This window comes from Lactuca virosa, chromosome 6, assembly GCF_052849685.1.
Source record: "Lactuca virosa cultivar CGN04683 chromosome 6, Lactuca_virosa_CGN04683_v6, whole genome shotgun sequence".
NCBI classification, from domain to species: Eukaryota; Viridiplantae; Streptophyta; class Magnoliopsida; order Asterales; family Asteraceae; genus Lactuca; species Lactuca virosa.
In genome coordinates this window covers 257659493-257665762 of record NC_136431.1, presented here as the reverse complement: position 1 = coordinate 257665762, position 6270 = coordinate 257659493, and positions in this window count along the sequence as shown.

The following is a 6270-nucleotide window of genomic DNA, read 5'->3' as shown; positions in this document are numbered from 1 at the left end:
GTAACTACACACTCACATGATTTGATGATAATCGGGCAGCAATTCGTTTCCTAAAACGTTCGTTTCTAATAAAACCGGGAGTTTTATTGAGAAACCGGGCTCTGCAAAAGTCGGGCTTCGAAACCGAAAAGATAAATTTTCCGGGCTTCACGGGCACTTCGTGGCGTATTCCGGGGCTTATAATTGATACCGGGGCTTCGGGGGATGTTAATATGAAAGAAATATGGGTTTAGGGGCTAAAGGTGACAAGTTTTCAAAATACCCCCGGGAGGTCTCGCACCCTTCTATTTATAGGGGCGAGCCTCCTGATCCAACCGCTGAGAAGAAGCCACGCGTCGCAGATCCGAAGCTCGCAGGTGATGGCTCGCACGAGGGTTGCACGTGCGAAGTGGCTGCTGGCTTCTTGTGATTGGACCGAAGCCTCGGTCCGAAGTCGGTTCTGGTGGTGGGGTCCGCAGGCGAGGGTGCGCAGGTGGATGCACGTGCGAAGGCCTCGCTGTCCTCTCCTGATTGGACCGAGGTCTAGTCCGAAGTAGGGGGGATCCGTGGCATTCTTCCGAGGTTTCGGACACGAGGGAAGAGAGTACGTGTCGCACCGCTATTGGACCACTTCGGATAGATCAGGTGCTCGGATGACTCAGCAGCTCGGACACGTGGCTCGCCTGACTCACCATTTCGGACACGTGGCACCTTCTAAGCGAGGGTGACGTGGCAAATCGTGACTATGCGAATTTTCTCGGTTTTTGTGCAAAAACTTCTAAAATCCATAACTTTCGCATACGAGCTCCGTTTTTGACGTTCTTTATATGCACGCGTAGGTAAAATTACGCTCTACAACTTCCATTTAGACTTCGTCGGCTAATTTTGATTTAATTTTTATATTATTATTTTTAACAGACCGGGACAGGAAATCCGTTAAAAATTCATAACTTCTTCATCCGACGTCCGTTTTCGTCAGACTTTTTACTGTTGTGCTACTAATGACGAGACCTTCGATTCTCTTTTAGGTTGTGTCGGCTAAAAATCACTCGATCTAAAATTCGAGTTTTTAGCTGTCTACTGCTAAGCTGAAACTTCGAAAAATCATAACTTCCTCATACGAAGTCAGATTCGAGCGTTCTTTTTATCGAACTTCTCGGTTTAACGAACACTACAAGTTTCGTTTAGATTACTAAGGCTAAAAAGTAGTTTATCGAAAACTCACTTTTTACGACATTCAGCACCGAGCCGGTTTTGTCGTGAAACTTCGACAGGTCATAACTTCTTCATTATAACTCGGATTTCGGCATTCTTTATATATCCGTAATCCTTGTCACGACCACTACAACTTTCTTAATAGATATCGGCTTTATCTAAAATTTAATTTTGACGCTTATTTTAATTCTTAATTAATTAACTCCTAGTAATTAAGCATAAAACACATAAAACACATAGAATTCACATAATTCCTTTTTCATTTCTTCAAAATGAGTCACAAAGGTTAACCTAGACCATTATGTCAATATTAATGCCTAGCCTAGAAACACGGGCGTTACAGAGCATAATTGTTATGCTAGTAAGAATGTAATTATTATGCTAGTGGGAGCATAATTATTATGTTAAGTGTTGCAAGTTAGCAATGCTATTTATAGGAAACAAAGTTCTAAATTTGCAAAGTTGCAGAGTTTGGAAATTGTTTTGCTATAGTAAGGTTTAAGGGAGAGGATAATTATACTTCATTTCAAATCTAAGAGTTTAGATTGAAGTTTTAATGGAACTTAGTCATGAAGGTATATGAATATTGTGTTGAAGTAATTCAACATAGTAAATTCTATATATCGAATTATTATAGCAAGAGACTGGTCAAGTATCACGTCTTTATGTAAGACATTTTGTATCGAAACCCATATGCTTCGGGTATAGGATCAATTGCATATGCTATAATATTCACTCGTTCTGATTTTGCAAATGCTCATGGCATTAAGAGGAAAAAAGGAATAGAACCTGACATGACTAAAGTTGTTAAACAACTATCAAGGATAATCTTAGATTTACCAAAGATTGGTTGCTTGTGGACAGTTGGAAGTATAGTATTAATCAGGACGGGTCATATTGACATGTTCTAAATAGAGGTAACTCTTGTTCAAAATTGATAGTCATATGGAAATATGGAAATGTTTCCATTATGGGAGTTGGATATTGAGATCTGTGTGTAAGATTAGAAACTTTTATGCAATAAGGATGTTCAAAGGAATGTACTTTGAATGTGAAACTTCATTTCCATGGAATTGTTTTGTGACAAATCTCTAGTGGAATGTTTTGTAATATCATTGGCAAAGTATCTGTGAGTTTGGTGCCTTGACATTACAAAATGATCATTGCATGTGAGGTTAGAATCAAACACATTCTAGTAGTAGCAAGAATTTGGTATTCTTACACTTGCGATAAGGATTTAAATTGTAAAATGAGCATCATTGGAAATGTGTTCAATTGATCTATTTCACAAAGGAAAGGACCATAGATAAACATAGTATGCATGCTTGGAGCATGAGATGACTATTGTTTTAATTCAAGTATTAAGTTGATTGTTCGAAAAAAATATACAATGAATAAGGCCTAATTAGTATGGTGATTAAATAATAAGTGTTTTATTTATATTCAAAAGTTTTAAGACCATATTGGATTAGGTTTTTCTTGTGTTTCACTTCGCATATTTTACTTCCCGTATAACTAGGTTATTCAAACATCCACAGTCTTTCATACTTTCGAAGTAAGTAGTGAATTAAGACTGTCATGAATCCGACTGTAGATTGTCTAAGTGCTTAGACATAACAAATGTTTGATGTAGTGTTCATGAGTACTCCTAAAATAGGAATTTGAGTATTGGGTTAACCCACGCTAAAGTATTACTTCATAGATTTTATCACGAGTAATTTTGAGACGATAATATCTTATATTCTTGAAACGGAGACATATGAGTTGTTGTTTACAAATCCGTTGTGCACTGATAATACGTAAACGCATCAGTAACTTGATGTTATAAAACGTATTGTTGTGTGTGATTTTATGAGTAAATTATGCAAGCATATGAGTCGAAGTTTATCTGTTCCTTTTACCCTAAATGGGATAAAAGCGATATATGTGGGCCCCTCGATGATTTAGTGATGACACCCTAAGCGCTTGGCCAAGCCTGGACTGATTTGATTTGTTCAATTAGTCAGTCGTCATAAATCAGAAACCTGGAAACAAACCTTGGACAGAGAGAATGATTATAATCCATGTCTCGTGTCCATACGATCTTGTAGAACGGAGGAATATTTGATCCCTTATCTAAGGACACATCACTGATAAGATCAGAGTTCGACAGCGGCTTTTGAGAGCTACGATTGCTAGTCAAATTTTGAAGTCATACTTGCAATAATAGTTATTAGACTTATCCAAGTGGGAGAGAAAGTAGGATTTATTATTTGAAATAATAAATTGGTACTCAAAATTATTTTATAAATATATTATAAGATTAATATATTATTTGGAAATCATGTTATTAATTGGTGACTAATCAGAAATTAATTTGATATTAATTTTTGGATTAAATGAATTGATTAATAATTGAAGGGGCTGTTTTGCAAATCATTGATAGTTGCAGAACTGGGCTATTGGACTCCTTAATTTGGAGTGGATGAAATCCTATAGGGAGGCCCTATAGATTTCGTTCAAGGCCTCATAAGGAGGAGTCCATGGGCTTCTTAAGCCTTAAGCAGGAATTATGGTTTCCTCCAGAAACCCTAGCAGCCCCCAACTATATAAAGAACCCCACGTCATGGAATTTTCGGCCAATGTAGATCACTGATCCACCCATTCCACTTCGACTCCTTCACACAGCGTTTGATAGAATCAAGATCAAATACGGATTTCTTAAAGTTAGGATCACTGGTGACTGTATTGTACCAGTTTCAAAGCAAGCATTCTTGAGGGCCATTGGGATTCATGAAAACCCTAAGGGTTTCACAATCCAAGAACCGTCTTCTGAAGAGTTTCAGACATTTCTCAACCACATAGGTTATGCTGAAGAGTTCAAAGCCAAAAAGTTCAAGAAATCTGCAGTTCCTGGGCTATGGATAGTTCTCATGCACCTTATCCTTCGAGGTTTATCTGGGAAACATGGAGGTATAGACACAATGAGTAAAGATTGGCTCTATGTTGTCTACAATATCTACTCCGGAAAATCAAATGTTGTCGACCTGACCGAAGTCTTGTGGCAAGACTTTCAGAAATTTGCGGTGAAGAGAAAGCCACCGGAGATATCGGGTCCAAGATTCTAGGCTCTTACCATCGAACAACTCTATAGAGAAAGGCGTGAGCCAATTCCAGTCGACACAATTCCGAAAGAGGTATTTCTATCTTTCAAAGCTATTAGAACTTATCGCCTTCCGAACCAGGCATCCTTTAGACCTATTCGTAGATTGCCTGAACATATGTTGGCCACTCTACCATCTGAGTCCCTTCACTTGAAACATCATTTGGAGACTTCGATTGTGTATAGACATACACTGTCTACCCCTATCTCCATTGATCCCACCTCAGATGTGGCCAAGCCAGCCTCCACTGGCGGAAAGAAAAAGAAGGCTGCCAAAAGGATGACCTCTCCCTCTAAACCAAAAGCCAAAAAGAGAGCCAGAGTTGATAGTTCCTCTCAACAGGAATCTATCAAAGACATCCCGACTGACTCTAGTTATCCACTCACCACACCTGCCCACTCTTCTGAAGTACCCTTCGGAGTTTCAAAATCAACTACACACACTCACGGGGAGTCTCCTTATAATCCACCCTCACCTTCCCAACAAGGTGATGCAGGTGTTGAACATAGTTCCTTGCACCCCCTGGAACACACCCACGAGTCACTTTAGATATCCCTCATTCTTCTGCACAAGAACGATTCGAGGTCCCTGCCTCGGATCCTAAGCATTCTGAAGCTGGAGTAGTCCCTCCTACCTCGGATGCCACAACTAGTCTGACACCTGGCAAATGTAAAGGAAGACCACGTACTGACGATCCAGATTGGCTAAATTTTGTTAGCAGGGCTCACACCAGGTATCCAGAGCTCACTCGATCATAATTCGAAGCTACTCTCATTTCCATGAGGAACAGAGACATTCAAAGAAACCTTCAGTTTGTTGCTCCATCCGATGAAGTCACTGACCAGGAGTTTGCTTCAGGAGAGACTCTTAAAGACAACATTCCGAAGTCCTACCACCATGATGCATTACATCCATAACTTGTTGAGGAACACTCGTCATAATTCATGTTTGATGACGATAGTGTCTCCATTGCTACTCCTCCTGTTCTCTCATCTTTTCACATTTTGCAGAAACCATCTTCATCCAGTACTGCTTATGACTTCGGTCTCTCATCCTCTTCATATGAACCAGTTGATCAAGAAATTTATATCGATGATTAAGCTAACAACATTCATGGAGGTGAAATAGAAGCAAATCCTCCCAAGGATGATCAAACCGCCAACAATCCTGGCCCTTCCGAACCTCCAGTCCACCAACAGAGTGACAAAGCCAAGTATGAGAGTTCCACCTCAGACACGAGATCATCAGCAGAAAACTATGATGATCCCTTTGCCTTGTTGGAACTTCGAGACAATGTCTCTGTTGGAGTCTCCAAAGTTGAATCATTGGACAAGTTGGTTGCCCAACTTGACTCCAAGCTTGACGCCAAAGTGTTTGGTCTTGACACTAAGCTTGATGCAATTCTCTTATCACTCTCGGAAGTCAAGAAACCAGGGCCCTCAGATGAAGAAAGGGCTCAACAGCTGGATCAACTCATCTCCCTCCGTCTCAAGCACACCATCGAGGAGGTTGAAGAAAAATATAATTGAAGTCTTGATCACTATTTCGACACCATCACCACCATACTGAAAGTTCACGATGATATGATCAGTGCAACCAATGAACTGAGAAAACAAACGCATGTCAGCCACGAAAAACAGATTCAGATAATGGAGAAGGAGATTAAGAAGAAAGACGAGATGAACCTTATCATGCAGCAAGTACTCATCAAACTCCTCCGAGCCTGCTGGAATATTATGGATGTTCCGAACAATAAGTTCGATGAAATGTTGTCCATCCTTGCCACTTTATTTGACCACCTCAAAGCTCAAGCTCCAACTGCTGAAGCATATGACGCCCTTACCTTGCAGATGAACACCAGCTTTCAGAAGGTGTTTGATTGTCTCTCGGAGTTTCAGCATTCAACTTTGCTCGCCTCGGTTGCCATGTCATC